The 27936-nt window shown below is 37.9% G+C and overlaps 1 pseudogene; it reads right to left on the bottom strand.

The window, feature by feature from the left end:
- Positions 1-18583: 18583 nt before the first annotated feature.
- Positions 18584-19157, bottom strand: LOC149251723 (uncharacterized; annotated as a pseudogene).
- Positions 19158-27936: the final 8779 nt, after the last annotated feature.

Raw genomic sequence — 27936 nt, 5'->3', positions numbered from 1 at the left:
TCTGAAGTCAGGATATCACCAGGTACCAATCGAACCCTCCGATGTGTGGAAGACTGCCTTCAAATCCAAGGAGGGCCTCTTCGAATGGTTGGTCATGCCTTTCGGATTGACGAATGCTCCTGCAACCTTTATGAGGCTAATGGATGACATCTTGCGGCCATTCACCAACTCCTTTGTAGTAGTATACTTGGATGACATTCTGATCTTCAGCCAGAGTTGGGAAGAGCACCTCCACCACATCCGACAGGTTCTCCAAACACTGCGGCAACACAAGCTATGTGCCAATTTGGAGAAATGCACTTTTGGCATGACCCAGGTTCAGTATCTGGGATACATCATTGATGAACAGGGGGTGCATGTCGATCTAGCCAAGATCCAAGTCATTCGGGATTGGCCCTCTCCAACCACTCTAACAGAGCTCCGCAACTTTCTCGGTCTTGCCAACTTCTACCGCAGGTTTGTGTTGGGTTTTCTCATATTTCTTGGCCCTTGAGTCAAGTCACCAAGGGCGGGGCGAAAGCAAAATTCTTTTGGTCTGAATCTCAACAGAAGGCATTCAGGGAGTTGAAGGATCGCCTCTGCACGGCACCAGTGCTCGCGTTACCAGATTTACAACAACCATTTGAGGTCGAGACAGATGCCTCTGACTATGCTATTGGGGCAGTCCTTACTCAACATGGACATCCAGTGGCATATCACAGTGAAACACTTTCAGACACAGTCCGGAAGTACCCCACTTATGATAAAGAGATGTATTCCATTGTACAGGCCTGCTGGCAATGGAAGCATTACATTTTGGGGAAGGAAACGGTCATCCACACAGACCACCGACCTCTGCAGTTCATACAGACCCAAGGGAAATTGCAGAATGATTGCCATCAGAAGTGGTCTACATACCTGCAAAAGTTTCACTTGAATATCAAGTATAAAAAGGGCAGCACCTAATGTTGCAGATTGCCTCAGTCGACCACCGATCATGGCGCTAACCACCGTGCTCAACTCTTGTGGGCACGAAACTTCTGATTGGCCACTTCTCTACAAAAGCGACCCAGAATTCGGCCACACATACCAGACACTCTTGGAGGGTCGGCATGTTGCAGATTTTCACCTCCAGGATGCCCTATTATGCCACCTCGGTCACCTTTGTGTTCCTTCAAGCGAGCGTGCCAAGATGATTTGGGAAGCACACTACAGTCGGGCTGCTGGGCATTTCGGGGTCGAGAAAACAGTGGCAGTACTGCAAAATTATTTCTATTGGCCGAATCTTCGACAGGATGTTGGGAAGTACATCCGATCATGTACTGCCTGTGCCATTGCCAAACCGACCATTAAGAAGCACGGCCTCTATACCCCGTTGCCTACCCCTAGTCGACCTTGGGAATCCATCTCCATGGATTACATGTCAGGCCTTCCTTCCACTAAGCATGGAAATGACTGTGTTTTTGTGGTCGTCGACAGGTTCTCGAAGATGGCCATTATGGTGGCCTGCAAGAAGAATATCACAGCAGAAGCCACTGCTGAACTCTTCTTTGAACGAGTGTGGGTGCACTTTGGGATCCCACAGTCTATCATCTCAGATCGGGACAGTCGGTTTCTCAGCACATTTTGGTCCAGTCTCTGGTCAATGCTGGACACCAAACTCACGAAGTCCACAGCCTTCCATCCTCAAACTGATGGCTAGACAGAGGTTGTCAATAGGATGATTGTGCACATTCTGCGCATGTATAACTCAAAGCATCCACGCACATGGGACGAGAGCCTCCCCTATGTTCAGCACAGCTACAACCGAGCTCTTCACAGCTCCACTGGCCATAGCCCTTTTCAGGTGGGTTTGGGATTCCAGCCACTATGCCCCATTGATGTGGCCATACCACTTGCAGCTACTCACATGAATTCAGCTCATGTCCAGTCCAAAACAGATAAGGCCACCAGCTTCAATGAGCGCATCCAACATATTCGCCAGCAGGTCCATGACATTCTTGAGAAATCAAATGCCAAGTACAAGCAACGACATGATCAACATCGGGTGCCACACAAGTTTCAGGTGGGCGACAAAGTCTGGTTGCATTTGCAAAAGGAACGCCTTACTGGAGCCTATCGGAAATTGAGACCACTCCGATATGGTCCTTACACCATTACTAAGGCTATGGGAGACAATGCATTTGAGCTCAGCATTCCCCCATTCCTTGGCCTGCACCCAGTGTTCAATGTGGACCGCCTTCGGCCATACTTTCCACCATTGCTAGACACATCCGACATTGCAGAACAGCTCAAACCCACAGAATTAAATCCAGATTGCATGGAACAAGCTGCAACTGATCGGATCATGGACACACAGATCAAGAACACTCGCCAACAGAATATCCAACTGTATCGAGTTGTCAAAGCAGGCCAACTCCTTCAGCAGGGCAAGTGGCTCACCAGGGAACAAGTTCAGCAGAAGTTTCCTCATCTCATGGAGGAGCTCAACGCAATGGGGACCACTGCTTCCTAAGGGGGGAGGAATGATCCAGGTAGATCTTGGTGGCCACCTGCCAAGTCCACCTGGACCCCCACCATTGTCTTTCTCAGCATTTTTAGTTTCCTTAATTGTAGCACAACTTACTATTTTTAGCAGTTTTTCGGGTCCTGAACTTCCGGAGCCGTTTTGAGGCCCTAAACGACGTTTTTTGGGGAATCCGGGGGCAACATGGGTCCATGGAATGGACCCATGTTTCCTGTTCCAACAATGATAGTGCTCGGATAGATCTTTCTAATGAGCTATTGTACGCGTCAAACGGAGATCATATGCCAAAGTTACGACCCCGGGAAGTTGATGTACCAATTTACCCCAAACGGGGCCCACAGTTTGGCGTTTCATCTCCTAGGGTTAGGTTTTGGAATGTTAAGGGTTTTCCATTGTTTCTCAACAATAAATAGGCCTTCGAGCCTCATTGTAACACAGTTCAGAGGCATGTAGCCATCACATCTCTTCTCAGAGATAAGCTACCATCGCCCTAGCTGGTCTATTTCCATTTCTGGTTGTAAGCATATTTCAGTATTTTCCATTAATGAAATGAAGTATTATTTCCGCTGCATCTTTGTGTATATGGTTATCTCTGTAATTTGTTGCGTTCCTGTTTAAATCCGGATCAGCGACTGTAATGTTTGTATAAACAATTATCCTTTCTTCCAATATAAAATAGCATAATCATCTCCCTTCTTTGAAGAGCTAACCAACTCTGATACCATTTGATGTAGGAAAATTCAACTTTTCCTGCAACTTAGCTCTGCTCTAAAACAATTTGCACTTCGTTATTTCTCTTACAATCATTCACATAGATTTTCAGGAATATTGTATAGTAATAAGTAATCATTCACGTTATGTAAACATCCACTATATATCCATGTATTCATGCATAAACACACAAAATCAAAGCACAACAATTAATGAATTCCTCTTCTAATTAATAAACATCGTACTTGTACATACATAATAAAAATCTTGATCTATTCTCATTTGGCCTAATTCTACATTCATTTTTCCATTAGTTATCATTTCGAGTATGCTTACAATAAGTAGAATTAAGAATTGCAATAGCTTTTCTAAATCCTAAAAGCACTCCATAGATCACCCATAAATCACTCCATAAATCAGATTTTCCTAAATCCTAAAATCACTCCATAAATCATCCATAAATCACTCCATAAATCATATTTTTCTAAATTCTAAAATCACTCAATCTATCCTTAGAACATCTCATTCTTTTCAAGGTAGATTTTATTTTTTCTTTATGGAAAAAAGCTCACATATCCATAACTTTTCTAGAACTATGACTCATCTAGTTCTAAAAATCATAAAATATCTCAACTTAGAAAATACAATTTATTTACATAAAAGAATATAAATTCTTCTAAAAAATAAATACCCCTTTTTGAAGCTTCTTCACATTGAAGACTTAATGGCTTAGGAAGCTCTCATGATCTTGCATCAACAAGCTAAACCATCAACATAAGTTGATGATAATTCAACATTGGGACACTAATTGGATGTGTATGTGTACATGTAATGTTAATTTCATATTGAATAATTGATCCACAATTTATTTTTTAATAAAAAATATAATGTTGAAAGAGAGCTAGAAATTGTAGGATCTCAAGAGAGAGAATATATGTAGAATCCACCATACTAGGGTTTATTCCTTTATTTTGAAGATGTTACACTATTTCAATGCACTTTGATAAACAAAAGTTACCAAAAAATCATGGATGGTTTGTAACACACTCATTAATGTGATATCCTTCAAAAAACAATTGTGTAAATTAGTTTAAACTTCCTGAGGAAAGATTATTATCTCTAAGATGATATGGAAATCAATAAGAATAACTTGCACTTATGTATTTTCTATGATAGTTGTTATAAACCTAATGCTTAAGGGTTATGGTAATTTGTCTTGTTCACTTAAGAGGGAATATGAAGAGTCTCAAAGGAATATGAATAGTTATCCAGACTTCAAGAGACCTCTTGGAGATGAATCCAAGGGTAAAAATCATTTTATTTATATGTGTATCATTCTAATAAAATTCAACACAAGTTTATCTTATTCTCATCTTAAGTTAGATGAATCCAAGGGTAAAAAAATTGTATTTATATGTGTATTATTTTAATAAAATGCAACACACGTTTATCTTAATCTCATCTTCAATTTCGTATATGTATAACAATGATATCTGAGCCATTTCTAAGAGTTTTGGACCTATCAACACCTTTCCCTCACATACAGGTTCAATATCATTAGTTATCCCTGTAGGTCTAACCTCTAAGATGTATTATCTAAATCAGTTCAGGAAGTGTGTCACCTAGATTTGATATAGTTCGTGTCGTTCTCTAGGAAACATATTTTTGCAATGAATCCCACTCACGTTTCCATGAAATTGTTGCATATTATCAACTATTGAGGCTTCATAGAGCATGTAGTGGTATCTCTCATGTACATGATAGTTCCAATTCTGAATCATTCTTAATTTTGAAAATTGTTGAGAATTGAAATCGAGGACTTAATTGTGGAAATCATAAACTGAATAAGTTCTAAATATTTTGGATATAAAATATTTATATCATGCCTGCAACAACTCCTTATCCACTTCCATGAAGTTTGAAATGGATTGAGAGGCACTAGTTGAAGAGAGGCTTGATTGTTGGCATATTAGTTCATTGGAATGGATTTCAAGGCATTCATTGAACCATAACACCCCTATAAAATCCATGATTATTTTTTCTTTAAAAATTATCTTTGGCATTGATAAGCCTTCAATATTTTGAATGACAGGCTCATAATATTTAATTTTTGGAGGGTTGGAGACCATATCTCCATCTAGAGGTAATTAGCGAGTTTATGGCTCAACTTGTTGGCTAAGGATATTGACAAAGATTCTTGAACATATGAAATGATATTCATATTTACACTAAATTTGTTGACTTGATAGATTGAGAGTAAATGAAAATTATGAAGGTATCAAAGCATTTGTAAATTTTTTACATTCCTGTAGATTTTGTGATAGTTTTTTTCTTAGAGTGTTGACATCTAGAAGCTTGTGGTGGTATGCAACAACAACATCCAAAAAATCATCCTAACATATAGAGATCATTTTTGTTGTCTTAACATATGCATCCAATGTGACTCGTGATTATGGACCTCCCACCTCACTCCAATATGTTAAACATGGTTGGTAGAGTCACATCAATTTTATATTAATATAATACTTTCCCTTTACTATTAATGTTTTGATCAACTCCAAGAAGGAAGACTTTGTATTTAATATTGGACTCTTACAATAAAGGAAACCTCATATCTTGACTGCTTTAAAGGGTGCACAACCTTGCTAACAGACTCTAGAGGTTGTGAGAGAGAGACCAAGGACCAAATTACTGAGAAAGAGGGTTGACAATGGTCCTCTAATCATCGAAGCATGCATCAAATTGTTAGTTAGTTTGTTGATACCAACAAGAGATTCAATTAAATGGGAACCAAGCTATAGGGATTACACACAAAGGTAATTAATGTTGTAGCTATAATCAATGGTCCATGTGGGAAACTTGACTATACTGAGGGGGGTTGAATCAGTATAGTGCATTCATTGTCATTAATTTTCAATTTTTACATTTATTTCAATAGTTATATGAACTATTAGTTGAGTAGCAGTACATCATATAAATAATAGATTTAACATATAAGCAACATTAAACCACAACATAAGAAACAATACAGAATAGAGCACATGTAGAGTCTAGATATAAGTGGAAACCCATAAATCGAAAAACCACAAATTTTGTTGTTGTGATGTAAAGCAAGCACCCAATCCATTTTTACATCATCTTTTGTAGGCACCCAGCTACAGGAGGCTTCAAACTCTCTTGTATTTTACAAGATACAACTTGCTAGAAGAACCCACTCCCACTTACATCATTTTTTTGTAGGCATCTACCTATAGGAGGCTTTTACCTTGATTTCCTTCTACAAGCTATAACTTGTTGGAAGCACCCACTATTAGAAATGTGTTGTCATTGATGCAAAAGGATGGAAAATGTTTTAACCTTGGTGACGAAGGTGATGAGGATAAAGAAGTAAGAATAATGAAGATCAATATGGAAAGTTGTAGTGAATTTGAAGGCTTTTCCAATACAAAAGAAAACCTCATATTCAAGTGGAACCCACTTAGATGGAAAGAGATCTAAAAAATCTTTCTAGTGGTATATGGAAGTTGATAAATTCGCTCCTGGATCAGAAGATAAGGCTAGTCAAAGATCAAAGGCCCAATAAACTCAAGTTGCAGCTAAAGATGGCAAGGTGGTCATAGCAGGCGTTTAGTTTAGCAAATTGACCAAACTTGGCAGAGCTTTTGGTAGTGACGATTGTTAAATGGTATGCAAATCTAGTGGTAGATTTCCACCACATGCCCTCACTAACATATCGTCAGTCATGCACAGGCTTGAGCACTTTCAATAATTAATGTGCAAGGGGTTGTGAAATGGGAGGTTTTCCCAAACCATCGATCACAAGATCAATGGTGGAGGATGATTGTGCACCCCCTACCCTTCTAAACCACAAACCACTTAAGGGGGGTTCCGCAAACCACCAACGGGATCAGCCTAGGTGATGTCGGTATGATGTGGTGCATCGAACATAGAGGTGGAATATGGATAATCCAATACACAGTAAGACCAATAGAGATGAAGATAGGTGGTAGCATCTGGTTGATTGGTTATGACATCAACTTGATGTACAGGGGGACAAATGCCAGGAAGATTCAGTATTTTCAGGTACCTGTTGATGGGCTAGAATTTATCACCAACAGTCAAGGGGATCTCTCCAGTGTAGGTTCCCAACTACAGCCTGCACCGAGTGTGTTGGAGATCCCTTCCAGTATGTAGGCCCGACTGCTGTTCAGTTTTGTGAAGCTAGCTTTGGACAGAGGTGTGATATAAACTTAGTAGAATGTATGAGCTTTAATGAACACAAGAGAATAATTGAAAAATATATTGTACCATATATATACCATGAATAGCAAAAGGTAAACCACACAATCTCACATAAAGTTACTGTTAGCAGGAATTTAGATAAGACTTGTGCGTACTAGATAAATAATGCTTAACGATTGCAAAATCAGTTTACAACAATCAACCATTTATCAATGTACATAACTATGCAATAAAAAAGCAGATTATACTAATACCTAAAGAAATAGTTCATTAGCATGGGTATAGAGTGAGTAAACCAAATACCATTCATACGTAGCAAAACCAGATTTGGAGTACGAAACAACATGTGGGGAGACCACACATCAAATAGCTTCCGGAAACATTCAATCCTTCAAGTGAGAAAAATACTCATGGCACAAGCACATAGATATTTGAACAATTCAATAGTGAAAATGTACAATTAACTCTTGTATGGACTAGAAGGACAACAATTCTCTCAAGAAATATGTCTATGAATCTCCAAAATAGTCCTCAGCAAGAAGCCCCTACAAATGAGGCATGAGGTTACATTTATAGGATAAGGGAGACCTTTGGTCTACTCTTGAATCTTGGACTTCCTCATGACCTCTCACCTACAAATGATTCTTGGCATTCTTTGTGACCTTTCGTGTTCATAGGGTATTTTGTGCTATTGTAGTACAAAAAAGGAAAATGATTATCAACCTAATTGGCTAATCTACAGATGGCGAGTTTCGGGATGTTGAGCCCGAGCTTTTCTGTCAGGTAAGTGCTCCATATGTTGTATTATGCCGCGATGGGAGAAATATATGGCTGGCTTTCATCATGTTGGTGTAAGCACTCCAGTGCGTCTGAGCGAAGGGTATTTCGTTTGGCATGTATATGATTATTCAAGGTACCCAACTTGGTGTAGAGCCTCACTGGTTCTATGATGTAACGCTTGATATTTTCTCTTGAGATTGGCATATCTCCTGTGCGGGCGATTTGTCTATATGTCTCTACAAATGCCTGCACCTCATTGTTTATCTCCTCCTGATTTCTTACCTGTCCAATCTCTCCTATAGAGGGGGCCCCATGTAGTTGGATCACTGATTCCAGACTGCTGAACAATTGTCTGTAGGAAGCCAACACCCTCTCTGCATCTTTGGCCAATTTTTCTCTGGATTGAACTTTGATACGAAGCTGGACCCTAGTATTTTGCATAGCGATCCAATCTTTCTTGGGAACTACTGTTGGGGGTTCGGGGTACTTTTCAGACCACTCATGTATTTTATCTTAAGTGTTCATGGCCTCTTTGAGCATGGCAACGCTTTCTTTTGAGTGAGTTTGAATGGTCACTATGGGTGCTATAGTGTGGTGTAGTTTTGTCATTTCTTCATACACTATTTCCATAGTCCCCCCCAAGATCTTTGTTTCTAATGTGACTACCGCTTGGAATTCAACTGATCTTGTGTGTAATAAGCAGAGTGTGGCGATTTCCTCCTCCATCCTTCTCTTCCCTTGTTCCGCGACAGTGGCCCTTTGCTTAGATGCTTATAGCCTATTTTGCAAATCTACAATCTGCTTACTCATCCAGGCTACGTTGTGTTCTGTGGTAGCCACGAATGTTGTTTCGGTAGAGGTGATCATTTGAGGATTTGCCATGATATTTGCAATGATATCCGTTGCCGTAGTTACTGACAATGGGTCAGCTGGGTTTCTGCCGCAAGGTTTCTTCCTCTCCTGTATAATTTTGAGGTTTACTTCATCAAATGTGATTTTAGTCAGATCTAGAACCTCTTCATCTTGATCTTCTGAGATGCCTAGCTCTCATAGGGGAAGGTGTCCACAAGTGAGGGGAGTAACGAGTGGTACATCCAAAGGAGGAAGCTCTCTTTGTCCTGAGCCTGAATAGTCTTGAGCCTGAGTTGACTGCTTTTCTTGTCTCTCCTTGTTCATTACTCCAGCTTCCTTTTCCCTATCTGTCCTAAGCTCCTCCTCCTGTTGCCTCTTTTTTCCTTCTGCTAGTGCCCGTTGCCTTTCTAGCTCCTCCTCCATGTTCTTCAGTTCCTATTCTAATCTTTGTTGTTCCTCTTGTTTTTTCTCTGCAACTTCTTCTGCTTGTCTTTGCTTTTCAGTTTCTTCTTGATTTTTCCTCTCTATCTCATCCTATGCTCTCTTTTCTTCTTCCTACTGCCTTTTCTCGTCTTGTTGCCTTTTCTTCTCTGTCTCATCCTGCGCTTTCTTTTCTTCTTCCTTTTTTATCCTTTTCTCATTCTGGCTTTGGTCATTGGATTCCTGCGATTGTTTTCTCTCTAGTTCTCTTCACCTCTTTAGTTCTCACTTCTTTCTTGCCAATTTGGCATTTCTTTGTATGAGCGTAACTTCTTCTTCCTCATTTTCACTTAGAGGGTCAACAATGTAAACTTTGAAACGGGAACTGATACTGTTACCCGTTTCGTAGAGATAGCAAAAAAGTGACCCGATTTTGAAAAGGAGTGATGCAGAACACACATGTTTTTTCTAGAGCATGGTTTTTGGCACTTTAATTTTTTTATATACATTGCATTTTAGAATGGTAGTGATTTTCATGCTGATTTAAAAAAGTGATAATTCTGCATCAGACCCTTCTTTTAAAAGACCTATTTTTTTACTTTAATTTTTCTAATGTATAAAATGTAAATAATTATTTTGTAAATTTAATAATTTTTGAAGTGGTCGTTTTCTTCATATTTTCTTGTTTTTATTTTAATTTTAATTTTTTTGTAGTGAGGTTTTTATTGTTTTGCATTTTTAAATTAGAAGGTCGATATTTTGAATTTTCGATATTCTACATATTTATACATCCTTAATTAATTTGTCAATCCACATGAGATAATTGTTTCTAAAAAACAATATTTTTTAACAATGGACATAAAAATAACCATTTTTAACATAAATATAACTAAAAAACTACACGTTTTGATAATTTTTTGCTAGAATTGACATGTCAAAATCACAATTTTTATACGAAAATTTTAACTAAAAATGGTTAAATAATAGTTTTTTTTTTTGTTTTTTTGTTTTGTTATTTTGTTTTGTTTTTTTTTTTTTTATGAATTTCATGTCAAAAAAATAATAAGAATCACTTTTTTTTCAAAAAATAATGCGAAAATCACATATTACAAATATTGAACGCATAACAGTATCAGTTCCTGTAATCGGAATCGAATAACCATCGCTCGACTGCGCATGGGGGTGGCTATCTGATTATCGGAATCGGATAGCCATCGCCTGACCACTCCCATGGGCGGCCGAGCGGTGGCCATCTGATTCTGAGAATCAGATAGCCACCGCCCGGCCACCCCCACGGGTGGTTGGGCGGTGGCTATCCGATTCCGAGAATCGGATAGCCACCCCCATGGGCAACCAGGCGATGGCTATTCGATTCCGAGAATTGGATAGCCACCCCCACGGGCATCCGGGCGATGGCTATTTGATTCTGAGAATCAGATAGCCACCCCCACGGGCGGTCGAGTGATGGCTATTCGATTCCGAGAATCAGATAACCACCCCCACCGACAGTTAGGCGGTGGCTATCCGATTCTCAGAATTGGATAACCACCCCCTGACCACCCTTGAGGTGGATATCCGATTCTCAGAATTGGATAGCCATCGCTCGGCCGCCCCCACGGGTGGCCGAGCGGTGGCTATCCGATTCTGAGAATCAGATAACCACCACCCGACCACCCCCACAGGTAGCTGAGTGGTGGCTATCCGATTCCGAGAATTGGATAGCCACCACTCAATCGCCCGTGTGGGTGGCCGAGAAGTGGCTATTCGATTCTCGACATCGAATAGCCACCGCTCGGCTGCCCGTGGGGGCGATGGCCGATAAAATTATTTTTTTAAACAAAAAATAAATTTTGTTAAATATGTTTATTGTGTGTGTGTGTGTGTGTGTGTGTATATATATATATATATATATATATATATATATATATATATCTATTATATATTTTAAATGTTATTTTAAAAAATATCAAAAATATATTTAGCTTTTTTTAATTTTAATGTTTTTTTGAAAATGATGTTTAATTTGAAAATATGTATTTTTTTTTTAAATTTTAATTGTTTTTCGGGTTTTTATTTTATTTTTAATTTCAACATATTTTTGTTTTTTAGGGTTTTTTAAAAATGTTTATAATCTTAATTTTTGTAGTTTTTTTAATTTTTTTCGTTTTTTTGTTATTTTTCTATTTTTTTAATCTAGTTTGTTTTTAATTTAATTTAATTTTTTTTAGTTTTTCTTAATGCTTTTTTAAAATTTCCTATTTTTACTTAATTTTATAGTTTTTATTTATTTATTTTTTTCCAAATTTTTTTATGGTTTACCACATTAAAAAAAATGTTATTTTTTTGAAAATATGTTTTTCTTATTATTTATTTCTTTAATTTTTTAATTCTTATATTTTATAGGTTAATTTTGTTTTTTTTTTTTTTTTTACATTTTTATGATTGTTTTTTTTTAATATATATTTTTATTTACATTTTGGTATTTTTTTTAACATTTTTTTGTGTTTTTTTCATTGTTTTTATTTTTAATTTTATGTTTTCATTATTTTTTTGAAATTTTAATGTTTTTCGGAGTCATAACAAAATCTTTTACACCATTATTTCAAAATGTTGAAAATTTACCCAAAAAAAAAGGTGTTATTCGAGCATCAACACTTTTCGTTTTGAGGGTGTTTTTTGCACATAAAAATTTGGTTTTACTGGCATTTTTTTAAAATGTTGAAAATTAACCCTAAAAAAAAAATCCATTGTTCCATTATTAGCACTTTTCATTTTCAGGTTGGTTTTTGCACAATTTTTGCACAAAAAATTCGTTCTCACTGCCATTTTTAAAACATGTTCAAAATTGACCCTAAAAAAAAACCATCGTTCTAGTATACACACTTTTCGTTTTTAGCACTGTTTTTCATATTTTTTTAGGATTTTTTGGGCAGAGTTCTCATTTTGAGTTTATAGTTCCCATTTCAAAGTTTACATTGTTGGTCTTCAACCGCTTTTTCTTTTGGCTTCACTGATTCCTCGACTCCCTTTGGTGTTCTTTCTTTGAGACTTACATAATCCTGGAAATGATCAAGGAGCTCATCTTCTATGGCCTGCTGCTCACTGGGGCTGATATCCCTTGTGGAGTTATACCTGTTCCTAATCCCGTCCTTGAGATCCTTCTTAGTGTGGGCATAAGACAAACTGAATTTCTCCTTTTTATAGTGGGTAGCTATGACTTTCTCGGGGTTATATGTTCTGTAATTCAGGGTCACGAAATGGCCCCCCTCCAGTTCTTCAGCTTCTGCTTCTACTTGTTTGAAGTTTTCTACTACATATGCCCCAATAGTGAGAGGGAAAGGCGACCAAGGTTTCTTATTTCCTTTATTCAAAACCTTCGAGAAACCCTATGTCATCTGGTAATAGACCTCTCGTAGAAGTGTCTTATCTGTGACGAACTTGGGCAGAGTGTGAGGAGCTTTATGAGTACCAAACACCCTGACGATCATTCCTTCATCGATGGGGAACCAATGAGCTACTTTAACCACGGTCCTCATGGCTCTCTGTGACATGCAAGGTGGTTCTTCCTCGAACAACAGTTGGTATAATGGGATGATAAATGTTTCAGATATTACATCCAACATGCTTCTATAAGTTGTGTCCCAGAAGACTTTGTAGTGGCAGTGGATAGGTTGGGCTACTAATGTGTCCCAATTGCAGCTCCAGTGCTCGAAGTGGCACCTCGAACAGACAACATCAAGGAGGTATGAAGACATATAGAATTCCAGAGGTTGCTTGAGGGGTGGGCTTTGGGCGGCGGATATGTTTTCCTCAAGGATGATGATAGGATGCTTGCCCAATTAAAAATAATTCCCTGAGTGGCGACAACATACATGAGTGGAACCCACATGCCAAAAAACACATCACAGTCTACCTTGCCATATAGCTGGCACATCATTGTAGCGATTAACTGATATGCTCTATGTAGCTCTTCTGTCTTGTAGGCCTGGTATGTCCTGACCCGGAATTTCGCAGGTTCTTGCTACCAATCCCTTAAGATGTCTTTCGTTGGGATGGTGAATCCAGCTAGCCACTTGGTGATAAAAATCTGTTGCTTCTCAGGCAATTTGTAGTAGGCGCTGATGCTTGTTGAAGCAAAGGTGGCTATAGGTGCTCCATCATGACCCCTGATCATCCAATCATCTGTGCTTGTACACTGCAAGATCCATTCGATGGTTTCAGTGCATGGGAATACTGGTGGATGAGCTGCTACTTTATGTAATCTTGACTTTTTAATGTTGATATATACTTGGAAGTCCTCCTGTGTTTATGGGATATCCCTTTTAGCAAATTCTTCATAGATCTCATACCAGGAGAGCCAGGTCGTTTTATTTATGTTGCAAGCCGTGTCTGTAAAGATAGGTGGTTGCTCTTTTGGATTAGCTTCCCATGCACCGCTTCCCGAGGTGCCTTGATCTGTTTTAGCAGTTGGGTGACCCATCTTGTCTTCAAAAGAAGAAATGGATATGCACTCGAGCTCGATGTCACCTAGCATGTCAAAAATGCAATCCCACGATGAGAGAGAGGGCATGACAATAAATTGGAAAAATAAAAGGAAACCTATCCGGTGAAAGGAAGGTCACAGGGATGATCGAGTCGCACGGTCTCCAATGTTAAGAATGCAACTGCATGACTGAGGTCAAAGGTCAGGGGCGACTACAAGGTCATGATGCGCAAAATTTGGTCACAGATCGTAAAGTGGGTGGTGGTCACAGGTCGCAGGAATGAGGAGTTGCGAAGTTGTGAGGGGAAGGATATTGCGGCCGCGGGGCACGTGACTACAACTCAGAACGGCTCAGAGAAGGCGCTGAATGGATTTCAGAGACCAGGGTCACTTTAGAAGGATGAAGCTTCGGCTTCTTGATCAAATGAGGGGATCATATCCAATGCAAACTTGAAACTCTGAGTGGAGGAATGGGGAAAAGGCTAGGTAACCTATGAAGCATGAAACATAAATGAAAGCTAAGTAAAAGGCTAAACCCTAGGGCAAGAGGTAAGCCGGAGGTCAAGAGGTGTAGTCAGTGACATTTGGAAGAAAATAATCATTGCAGAAGGGAGGACCATTACTTACCGAAGTCGGACACGCACACAAATTCAGGTCAAAGGGGTTTTTGGCTTCCAGTGCGACCAACAGAGCCTTGAAAAATGCGACTGGGTGCCATCCTGTTTATAAAATAATCGCATGTGTGGAGGTTGTGAGGGTCGGAAGTGTGGCTATTGTGACCTTGCGACTCGCAAGTCGCGAAATCACATGAGTCGCGCGGTCACATTAGAGGGTGTGAATAGGCGGTGCGACCTTGAAACCTTGCGAGTTGCGGAGTCGCATAGTCGCATAGTCGCACAAGTGACTAATGGTAATTAAGGCGACTTTGCAACTTTGCGACTCGGAAGATCACGGGGTCGCAGGATAGTTGAGTAGTTGGAGGTGAAACTATGCGACCTACTGACCCGAAATTCGTCCTGGTTGCATTGGTTACCATGGTCGTGATTGCAGGAGATAGTCACATTCTAACTATGCGACCCAGTCTATCAAGGCATGAACTAGTGACTTGGCTTAACTTAGTCAAAAACTTGGATTTCTCTTTAGGTTTAACGACACTGAAGAACCTTCAGGTAGGACCTGGCGGGCCCAAAGCTTAGGCTCGATGTAGGAGCTACAAAAATTTAATGGCTACCCAGATTTTTGGAGGTGTTGTCGCAACAACGACAATAGTACCTTAGTGAGAAAAATTTGGGAGACATGTGTCACACTTTGGAGCACCACGTGGTGGAGATGATGTAAGCATGGAATCATCCTAAAGGATCTCTCCTGTAATTTCATTAAAGTGTGCATAGAAGGATCGTTAGACTAACTAGGTGGTGGTAAATGTGGTAGTTGTCAGAGACAACTCAACCCAACTAATAGTGGATTGGTTGCTAAATACAGTCGGCAGACCCATCGGGACAACTCATCCAGATACATAGACCTTAGAGGTAACATAATTTAGCACAAATAAGAAAGACTGGCTAACAGAGCATCAAGATGAGTTGGAAGTACACAACAGATCCAATGACCAATGGGAGAAGGCGGAAAGGAGACCCCACGCGACACACATCCCTACAAGTTAGACCTTAGAGGTTTTCTTGAAATATAACCAGGGAAAAGGATCCAAGGGCCAAGATTTATCACAAGGGAATGGTTTTTTATGTGGCATGATGACCAAGGGCACAAATTTTTTCATTACAAAGTAAAGCCTTGGGGCTATGGAGGAATGGGCCTATTAGAGCTATAGTCGGCAATGTTGAATTTAGCATATGTGACAAATATAATAAAGTGGAGGAATTAAAGAGATAAAGCAGGCATGTGTGGGGCTAATGGAAGAATTAAACGACATGGACAGTTAAAGAGGCAGTTTTAGCAGAAATGCTAAATTTGGAGATTCGCCAAAATAGAAAAGGAAAGCTAAACTCTAATAAAAAATCCAGAATAGAAAAAATTATCAATTTAACTTAGTTTTTCAAGCAAAAACAATGGAGAAAAGGTTGATAACTTGAAGAGAACATTCAGAAGACTTAGTGAAGAAAGACAAAGACAAAAAATAAATATTCATGCAAAGAATAAAAGAGCAAATAAACTAAAGTCTCATTCCAAAAATATGAGTCAAAATTATTTATAAGAAGAATCAATTGAACTAGTTTTAGACGATTTTTTGGTGAGTGTGAGTTGGGTTGAATTCATGGTGAATTTACCAGTAATCAAATATTGTTGAAGGTTTTTTGGTGATTACTTGAAGAGTCAGATTTAAATGATTATGTATGGAATTGGCCTTCTTGATTTGAGTATGAAAATTTCATGAAAGATGAATAATTGAGGTCAATCAAGTTGTAGCTTGCATATCAAGGGTTGTAACTCCTTCGAGTTGTTGTTGGTAAACATTGGGGTTGGAGCTCGTTTCAATTGTAGTTGATAAATCAGGGAGTAGTAACATCTTGCTCGTTGTAGCCAGAAACCTTTGGAACAACAAATAGTAGCTTTCCTTTGTTGAGAAATTAAATAAAAATTGAAGAGTTTGTGTGTTCCTTGTGTTACTTATATTACTTCTTATCATGCTCATCTACAATAATTACTGAAGTGTTTCTTGGTGTCCTAGTATCATTGTAGGTGAAAGAAATTTTTTGAAATTCCTAAAATACCGATTCACCCCCCCTCTCAATATTTCTTGGTTTCTAACACCCACTTCCACTTACATGATTCATCCTATTCTTTTTCAAGCAACTGCCTGAAATGAAACATCAATCCCTTGATACATGAAAATTTTAACATGTTGGATTACATGATATTTAATCTTGAATACCTTCGTCTCTTGTCTCTATTATGAAATCTGTCTCTGCCCTCGATAATATCTTATCTACTACTCCTCTTCCTCAATTCACATATTCTCATCTTATTCTTTCTCTCTTAGACAAGAAACCCACAAACTAGGTCTCACAACAACTCAATCAACTTTCTAATCAACTAGCTAACCATCTCACCATTCAAAAGCATATCATTTTATAAACATAACTTATTGTCTATTAGTGCTCCATGCAGGAATTTGAAGTGAACGTTACCTCTTTGTATTTTAGGGCTCTTTGTGGTCTCTCTCTTCATTTATGAATTTGAAGATCAATTCAAGACAAATGGACCTTGCAATATTTCAAACACTGAAGTAATACAAGCTAACAATAATGATTTCAAAATCCAAGACCAATGTATATTTCTTTTTTCACATTATAGGTTGCGTACAATTTTACTTTTTGACAATATGCTTATATACACAGTCTTCTCATTGACAACATACACAAATTTTGTTTCTTTATTATTTTTGCTTCATGTTCCTTTTAGGCACACCAAAATACTTTGTTCATCTTTGAATATAAATACACCAACAATATTAGTAGCAACCAAATAGTCTAATACTTTGACAAGCATATCTCTCAAGACACACTAGCAATAATACATCAACATCTTCAAGCATTTAGGTGATACCTATGACAAGCATCATACTCACTCATAGATTTACATGATCAACAATACATACATAGGGCAACAATACATACTCTTGGACCTTTAAACTCTATGTGATTTCTTACAACCAACTTCTTCACATTACACAATGACTAACAACACCTTCAACACCCTTTTCCATCAATGACAACTTTTCCAACAATCTCCCCCTTTGGCATTGATGGCAACACTAATTTAGTCCTCCCCCTTTTGTCCCAAGAATCATTTCTTACCTCCCTAAGAATCTCTTCTCCTTATTTCTCCTAACCTCTGCTTACCTCCCCCTTTGACATTAATGGAAAGGGGGTCCAAAGCATGTCAACACTTACATTGTCAACAACATACTTGACAACATAGTTTAGGGCACTTACATTCTCTATTTCTTCACAACTTGTTGCATTCCTTGCCTACTATGAACATTGTAAAAAGTGTGCTCCTAGTTCCCAAATAGGTAAAGGATAATTCTTTAGCCTTCAACATTGTTAGCCCTCATAACAAATATTAATTTTTTGTGAGATAAGATGAACTCATGGAAATCTCATAAGTCAAAATCTGAGTCTTCTTGAAATTTTCCTTAGATTCCATATTTTATACAAAAGAGTTGCTACCATCAGCAACCAACAATGATGGCCATACACATGACCAATCCTCTAAACAAGTGATTTGAAAAACACAAAAGAGGCTCAAGACTTTGAATAACTTTTCAAATGACGAATATCTTTAGACCATCTCCTTGTTTCCATAAATACACGCACGGTAACTAGGCAATGTACAATCTATCTCACAAGAGAGAATGGCACAAATGTAGAATTGAAAAGTATATGATTATTATAAGATTTTTTTTTTACATCCAAGAGTCATAGTTTGAACTTCAAAATATAGGACTAAAGAAGAATTTCTCTTTATGCTATGTAGGAATGAAAAATAGTGTTGCCCGAGTTCCTATTGTTTTATGTTAAAATGGTGAAAGACATCATCTTGAAATACTTTACAAGACTCATGGAACCTCAAAATATCAGTAAGGCATTGATTAAGGATTGATAAGTTAAATACATTAATGTTGTTTTGAACCAACCATTACTTGGCATGACATTGAAAAAATGATAAATCTTGTTTTCTTTGAGTACTTCAACCTCTATCTCACAAATAGAACAACAAACTAGCTTGAAAACTTCATCTCTTAATTTTTCATTTGCAACTTTAGGAAAGATGTTACAATTTTTGTTTGTTTGATTGCTTCATTTCTTACAATTGCTTCTGTTGTATTTATTGCTTCATGCTTTATGCAGGCCTTTGTAATCTCTAGTCTTCCACAACTTTATGGTTGATAAAAATCATGGCTTGATACTAAGTTACATATATTTCATATCATTGGCAGTCAGTACAAAGAGTCGTAAAACACACTGGGAAGATAAGAAATGCATCATATTTCCTACCTTGTATTTTGAATAACACCCAAGTCTCATCCTTTTCATCCATCTCTAGATCATATAATTTTGGCTTCATAGAGTAGTATATTTCATCATCATATAAAAGAATTTGGTCTACACCATGGGAGGAAGAGACCTCTTCAGAATCCATGGAAGTGCACCACTCCACCGAACTGCATTCTTTGATTTGCATATTACTCGGCCTTCTGTTGTTGATTCCTTGGTAATGACGTTTCTCAAGTTTACATTCTTTGGCATTCTAATGCATACATAAATACTCTAGCATCATTAGGCATCCTCGGATATTATCTAACATTTCTAGGTGTTCTTGACATCTATTAATGTATGGTTCTAGCTTGACATACTTCTGATGTATACTAGACCATGCAAACTTATGAAATGATTTTAGCATTCACAGGTATATACATTGTAGCTTCCCTCTAACTATGTAACATAATCTATCTCATAATGTTCTGAATTTTGTAGGGATTATAATACTCCAAAATGTTTTAATGCATATCTTCGGTGATCTCTAACTATAACACATGTTTTAGTCTCTGGTCCACTGAAATATTACTCCTGTTCATGATTTGTAACATATTTTATGCTGTCCTAACAGATGTTTCTCTGTCCACCTCAAGTTTATCGACATACCACTCGATCATTACATTTAAGGTTCTCTATCCATTGAAGACGCATTACATACTGAAGGTCCACTCTACTAAATGTTTGCACTTGTTTTCCTAAGTCTCAATTTAATAAATTCATCTTTTGGACGTTGAGGTCTCTTTAGACCATCGTTCTCTTAAAAGTATGGTAACAACTTAATCTTCTTTTAGTTGTGTTTGTATTATTAAAGCTAGTCCAACCTTATATTCGTATTCTTGATCATTGACGTTTCTTTAGACCACATATGCACATATCGTAGAGTATCCTTGGTCTAGTCTCTATGATGGATATATTATGTGTGTGGATATAGTCTCTACGTATAGATCTCATCTGTGTGTGGATATTGTCTTTACATACTTTGTGGCATTTCTCTATAACAGTTCTTTCCACAAATATCTTTTAAGTTGATTTGGTACCTAAATTTTAACAATTATGACTTTATGTTCCTTATATTTTGTTTGTGTCAGTTTAGAGATGTCATAGTGTTATACAGTAATTTGTCACACTCCATGTCTCATACCCTGAGCTGTCAAACTTTGCCAAAAATGTCGTAAAGTGACAAAATATGTTAATGAATTCACCATGAAAAAGATTGACCAGAGCATCCTTGAAGAAAAGAAGAAGAAACACCTTGAAGTAATTTTGGAAGAGCTTGTCAAAAAATCCTATTTGCAAGCGCAACATTACTTTTAGCAGGGAAAACTATGCTGGTACCCTTTTACCTAACTAGTGACTAGCACTAGAAATGCACCTTTAGATAGGAAAATCCACGTTGATCCTCTTCAAGCAGTTTCTCCAAAAATGGAGCAGAAGCTTCTCTTACTAGAAGCCTCAAGAATGACAAGATGGTTATTGTTGAATAAGGATATGGTCGAGTTCTTCCATCTTGATTCCTTGATCCTACCTTTAGGGATCTTACCCTTAATATGTGGACCTTCTTTCCCCTTTTGTGGATCCCTAACTCTCCCTCCTTCCCTATAAATGCATTCCCTTGCACCCTCAAATTTTTGGTTAGACTAGATTGGTCATGCTGCTACTAAATTGTGCCTAATTGCTGCCAATTTTTGAAGGAGAAAGAAGAGCTTGAGATGTCTTGGCTTGGACTTGGAAACCCATCCCGAAGGAGGCTTCCAACATCAAGGCAGTGTTTTTATTCTTCCCTCTTGTGTATATTATTAATACAATGCATGTTTACTTTCCATGAGCGTGTAAATGCTTACTTGCTTAGTATGATGCTCCTTGATCTGTCATATGGTTTACATTAGAATGCAAATGCTATGTTTTTCCTTTGTTGTCTTTGTTTGATCTCTCTTGTAGGTATTCGTTCGCAATAGAATAGAGAGGATTGAGCTTGGAAGTGAGGAGATCGAGATTGAAATCGAAATGAGACCGCATAGGAGTGAGGTTGGCCATCTTTCCTCTCCCATGTCATTATGATTTAAACCAGGAGAGTTTTGCATGTATTTGTTTCGGTTTTTACTATCCACTCATTGGAATAGAGGGATTGCTTCTATCCATAGAAGGGATTTCCTAGATAAAACATTGGTGACTCCACTGGGGATCCCTTCTAGGAAATCCCTTCTATGGATAGAAGCGATCCCTCTAGTCCAATGAGTGGATATAGTAACAACCAAAACAAATACATGAAAACCTCTCCTTGTTTAAATCAAAATGACATGGGAGAGGAAAGAAGGCCTACCTCACTCCTATGCAGTCACTTTTCGATGTCGGTCTTGATCTCCTCACTTCCAAGCTCGATCCTTGCTATTTTTTTGCGAATGAAAACCTGCAAGAGAGATCAAACAAAGAAAACAAAGGAGAAAATTAGCATATGCATTCTAATGTAAACCATATGATAGATCAAGGAGCATCATACTAAGAAAGTAGTTGTTTACACGCTTATGGAGTAAGCATGCATTGTATTAATAATAAACACAAGAGCGAAGCATACAACCACTGCCTTGATTTTGGAAGCCTCCTTTGGGATGGGTTTCCAAGTCCAAGCCAATACTTATCAAGCTCTCCTTTCTATTTCACAAATTGGCAACAATTAGGCACAACTTAGGAGTATCATGACCAATATAGTCGGACCAACCATTTGAGGGTATAAGAGAATGCATTTATAGGGAAGGAGAGGGAGTTAGGGATCCAAAAAGGGGGGAATAAGCTCAACATCTTAAGGGGAATATCCCTACAGGTAGGATCAAGGACTCAAAATGGGAGAACTCTACCATATCCTTATTCAGTAATAACCAGCTCACCATTATCGAGGCTTCAAGTAAGAGAATATTCTGCTCCATTTTTGGAGAAACTGCCTGAAGGGGATCAACGCAGATTTTCCTATCTAAAGTCGCGCTGCTAGTGATAGTCACTAGTTAGACAAAAGGGTACCAGCATGGTTTTTCCTGCTAAAAGTAGCACTGGGATTGCAAATAGGGTTTTTTGACAAGCTCTTCCAGAATTACTTCAAGGAATTTCTTCTTCTTTTCTTGAGGGATGCTCTTATCAATGTTTTTCATGGTGAATTCATTGACATCTTTTTTTTCTTTGCAAAATTTTGGGCAAAGTTCCACATCTTAGGGTATGAGACAAGGAGTACAAAAAATAATTGTCTAACAAATTCCCCCTAAAGCATGAATTTAGAATAGGAAGTGATGGCTGAAGTGCTTTATAAGTCAAGGCAAGGACTTTGGATAGTTACCATGAGGAGACCTACAAATCAAACATAATACAACATATATGACATCTCTAAGTAGGAATTTAACAATACACGAATCCACGGCATGGGTGCAACCATCCAACTAGAAAGGATCATGTGTATGGACACATAGCATGGACACAACCATCCAAATAGAAAGGATCATATGTATGGATCCACGAAATGGATGCAACCATCTGACTAGAAAGGATTATTCATACAATTATGAATACTAAATAACTCCAAGCACCCTAGTTTTATCAGATGAAATCTAGGGTCTCCAACTTTGTCTCGATCCAACCAAAGTACGAATCTAACCATGCGATTAGATGTGTTTAAGCCAAACATGGTAGAAACCACCTAATTACCGGTCAATGATGTGAACCGTTAACAAACACGAGAGAAACCACCAATAATGACAATGGCTCTCAAGTTACAAAAAACAATCCATGAGTGTGAATAAGGAAGATGAAGTCAAACACTCGTAGAATCATTCGATTGAAGGCCAATGATGTGAACCTATCATCGAATGTGAAAAACTTGCCATTGAGGCATGCAAGCTCCAAGGTACTGAAAGGAAGTTTCTTGATCATCTTCTTGGATAATGATCTGAAGTCGACAGGAAGTGATCCATCGAAGGAGGGCCATAATTTTTCCCACATCATCAACATGAAACAAAGGACTTTGTAAATTTGGTGAGAGTGATTCATGATTGTAGTAGAGAAGGTCAAATGGGGTATAAGAGGTTTACATTTGTAGATGGAACTTCTCTTGAACATATCACTAACACGGCTCTAGAGTTTGGTAGTATTTGACTCAAAATGGGATCAATGGTCATGATGATGATAGGTAACGATCAAATGAGAGACAAATGGATTTCCCAAACCCAGGAAAGAAAATGACTAAGTGAGGATATCCCAAACCCAACTTGAAATGTAGATGAGTGCCATGTTCAAGAGAAACATGTTGCCTTTGATACAGAATACAATACACATTTACTTCCATTTTCCCCCATTATTTCTAGGAAGTACCTCTTTATTTTTAATCACAAGCTTGAAGAGGATACCCTATGCTTTTCATATAAGTTCATCCTTCGGATGAATCCGTCATAGTAAGTTTAACAAGCCCTAGGAATCAGTAGCTTCGTCTCATTATGGTGACAAGTCTTGCATCGTTTAATATTTACGTGTCTGATGGAGGGGTAACTCAATATCTTTTTCATGTTTAGAGAGTTCAAAAAAGAGGCAAAAAATAAGACTCCAAAGGTCCCTTTTCATAGATAAACTCTTGAATCCAAAAAGGTAGAAAACAATATTCAAGAGAACAACCTCTTAGCCACGTGTGACCAAGGTATTCCTTTTTCGTACAATAGTCTATCTTAGTCTGGAAAAGGGTTAAACTTATACTGAGTAGACGTCATTTCATTTACTTTAACGAGTTCGAAAAGACAAGCTCTCGACAATCGTTTCATATTTTTGGAGTCTGAAAAGATATAAAAGAGAACTCCACCTGGAGGAACAAGTGGTATAAAAGGATAGCAACTGGTTCTAGCCACGATGAAACTACTCAAAACATGTAAAGGTCAAGAGGTTGGTTAATAATACCACTCATCATAAATGTTCCTCAAGAAAGGATGAAACAACCAAGTGAAAGTGTATGATCATCCAAAGAGATGGTGACGATGGAATGAAAAAACCCAAGGCTAAAAATAGGCTGATAAAAATGGCAATCACAAGAGGTAAAGTGAGAATGGTTTAATTTTTACACAAGCTTGAAACATGGGAAACTATTCTAGAATATACTTGAAGATGGTTTCATTTTTCACAAGCTTGAAACATGGGAAAAAAATGCTTAGAGTTGGTTTCATTTTTACACAAGATTGAAACAAATATAAACTATGCTTGAGTTTGGTTTCATGTTTACACAAGCTTGAAACAAAGATAAACTATGCTTGAGCTAAGTTTGCATTTCCCCAGCATAATGACTCAATTCGAGGTACATTCCCCTAGCATAATGACTCAATTCAAGGTACATTCGCCCCAAGATTCATTTCATTCACCCAAGTAGACTACTGGTTACTAACAAGTGGATGGAATGAAGGTTCACTTATGAGATCAAGTGGAATACACTGGGAATTTATGAGATCTAATCAAAGACGAATTCGAAGGGGATTTATTTCATTTTTTAATGAGCTGGACACAGGAAAAGGACCATGCTCATGACACCTTGTTTCTTTTTTAACGAGCTTGACACAAGTAAAGGAACTCTGCTCTGACACCTTGTTTCATTTTTTAACGAGCTTGACACAAAAAAAGAACCATGCTCATAGGGACCTATTTCATTTTTTAACGAGGTTGACATAGTAAAAGAACTATCCTCATGGGACCTATTTCATTTTTTAACGAGGTTGACATAGTAAAAGAACTATCCTCATAGGGACCTATTTCATTTTTTAACGAGGTTGACATAGTAAAAGAAATATCCTCATGGGGGCCTATTTCATTTTTTAATGAGGTTGAAATAGTAAAAGAACTATCCTCATGACACCTATTTCATTTTGTAACAAGGTTGACATAGTAAAAGAACTATCCTCATGACACCTATTTCATTTTTTAACGCGCTTGACATAGTAAAAGAACTATCCTCGTGACCTTGATTATGACCTATAAGATGTCATAGCTTCCAAGAGGTTCTCATCATATGGGAGAAAAATATTCTGGAAGGGAGACATGTCAAGGTATATAATGGAAGGATAAAGTTCCAATGCCCCCAGTACATGATGCACCATATCACTGACTAGATCATTAGTAGAGACAGGCACGGAATAGGTGGCCACATAATTTACCTTTGGCGAGGGTGATACCACTTGCATACAAGGACCATTTAGGGAAGATGGTCGATCGAGAGTCAAATTAGGACCCACGAATGGAAGTTGATCAATGGCCACAACTCTTCCTTCATGCAAGAAACATATGACACAAAAGAGAGAAGAGGGAAGAGATCCCATGACATAAACATAGCCACAAATGAGGAGTAAGTTAAAATCCAATGAGCCTTGGATGACCATCACATTGAGATAGACGATTTTTCCTCCCAAAGTAATATGCAACTTAGGAAGAATCTCTAATGGTTGATTGGTTCCTCTATTAAAAGCCAACAGATTTTGGGTAATGGGTACAAGTTGTGGAGAACCTAAAGCTTGAAAAGTAGTGGAGGATAGAATACTAACAGATGTTCCTTCATCTATAATTGTGCTAGGTATGGCCATATTATAATCCTGCATCGTGATATGGAAGGGCACATGAGAAGGAAGATGATATCCTGCCAGTCAACTCCAATCAAAGGAAATGATTAAACTACTTTGAGGGGGTGCCATTAGAATGGGAGAATTCCCCCCTTGCGTTACGAAACCGGAGGATCTCCCCCCTAGATCGTATAAATAAGAGGATTTACCCCTAAATTTTTGGAATCTGAAGAAAGAAGGAGAACCTAAGTGGTATTAACTTCACTCTTTATAGGATATATATGATCAACCAAAAGCGGAATCAGATCAAACATTTTCTTGACTAATGGTTGGTCAGGAACAGACTCATTAGATTCACTTTCAGAGAGAGTGGGATTGAATAGATATGAACTTTGATCAATCACTTGATTTACTAATGGAGGGTCAAGGGAAAGATTTCTATAACTAGTCAAAAGACAAGGTTGAGGTTATCAAACATGTTAAAGGCTTCATCCATATAAGGAAAAAGGTGCATAGGATGATGCCCTTCACATAACCTACAAGGAAATTTTTCTTTTCCCTTTCTCTCATGGGTTTTATGTCACTAGTTGAATATTTATCACCAGCATGATCTCCAGAGGTTGAATACAAAGTTTGATGTGAACCTATGGACCACAATTCTAATATCTTGGGAATACGAGGACATTCTCGAAGAAGGTGGTCACCCTTGCAAAGCTTGCAAGGGAATTTCATTTTATGAGGTTGATTGGAAGGTTTCTCAACATCAATTGCATCAGTAGCATTGAATTCTTGGTTGCCCCCTTGCTTATTTTTCTTCTTCTTAATATTCTTTTTATTCTTCTTATTATCCACTTAGTTACTAACTTAAATGTTTTCACTAGACAAAGAAGAAGAAAAGGAAGAATACCAAATGGGAAAAGAAGGAAAAGGGTCAATTTTAAGATCAACTAGAGGTTGATATGGTTCAGGTGGAGGGGAGCCCGATTGAGGAGCAGTTTGGACATTTAGAACCATAGGGGTCAAAATAACAAAACCAACAAACCAATGGTAAATATAGGAAGGGACAATGTTTCCATATAGGGAGCACCAACATTTCCAAAAGAAGGAAAGGGACTAGGATTCCTGCTAGAGGGGTTTCTTGGGTTGGTAGACTTAGGAACTGTTTCCATTAGACTCAACCTAAGATCTACTAAGGAGTATTTCGAGGGGAGGGATATTATTCTGCGGTCAATTAATTTTAGAAATTAACAACAAAGAAATAAAAAAGGGGGTAACTAAGCATAAAGGTTTACCAAGCAACCATGAACTGTAATACACATATTGGCGAACCAAGGACTTAACGTATGACAGCCAATCTCCCAGAATGTTATGTTCGGTGTATCACGATATACAAGGCGGAATACTCGATTACATATGTATGGATAGAAACCTATATGGGACTCCCAAAATATACACGATGGTACATGGGAGTTCATTCCGTAGTAGTGTTGTCTAATGCGTAACCGTTCGATGAGATTGTTCCCATATACTTACCATGCATGGAGCGCCTCCGATATACCTGAAAGTACTGGAGAATGGTCCAATACACTTTCGTATGTGGAACAAGATTACACCCCCAGGATACAACACTCGAAAATAACGACAACTCCTATGTTTAGTGACGTCAGAACACGTCTCGAGCCTACACCTCTAAATGTTTGTGTTAAGTTCCAAATGATACTTAGGTTAATTGAGGTAAATTTTAAGTTTATCTTCAATTAAGTTTCAATCTTAAGGCTCAAAACGATGTCACCTGAACACCTATGATGCAACTATCATGATAAAATGATTCTTTCCATTTAGATGAAAGCGAATCTAGTAAGGGAAGAGATTCAAACAATGATGCAACAATGAAGAATGCAACAAACAAAGCTTTCCTAACTAAATCTTTCACTTTCATTTTCCAAATGCAACCACCAAAAGAGAAATGACTACAATTTTTCTTTCAATGAATGAGAATGCACTCAATGCACTTTTAGCTTTCAGTCACTAAACAATGTAATCTATGTCCAATGATAAATCTCAAAAAATGACTTTTCAATGTAATGTGTGTTAGTGTCAGTCTTTCCAGCCTTCCTCCAGTGATCAAATATGCTCTTACAAAGTGGTCTCAGAGTGTCAAGGTCAAATTTTGTCATTTCAAAGAGTTTTCAAGCAAAATTTGGTCAGTAGGCATTAGGTCTAGGGTTTGCTTTAACTCCTTCTAAAGTTGTCCAAATGTCGGTCCATGTCACCATTCAGCTGAGTCTATCATCATTCATAGGGTTTTCATTATCATCT

The sequence above is a fragment of the Pinus tabuliformis genome, chromosome 7, assembly GCF_031772625.1.
Source record: "Pinus tabuliformis cultivar Carrire ecotype Pingquan chromosome 7, CPIR1, whole genome shotgun sequence".
Taxonomy (NCBI): Eukaryota; Viridiplantae; Streptophyta; class Pinopsida; order Pinales; family Pinaceae; genus Pinus; species Pinus tabuliformis.
Note: the sequence above shows the minus strand (reverse complement) of the source record. Positions and strands in the feature narration are given on the sequence as shown.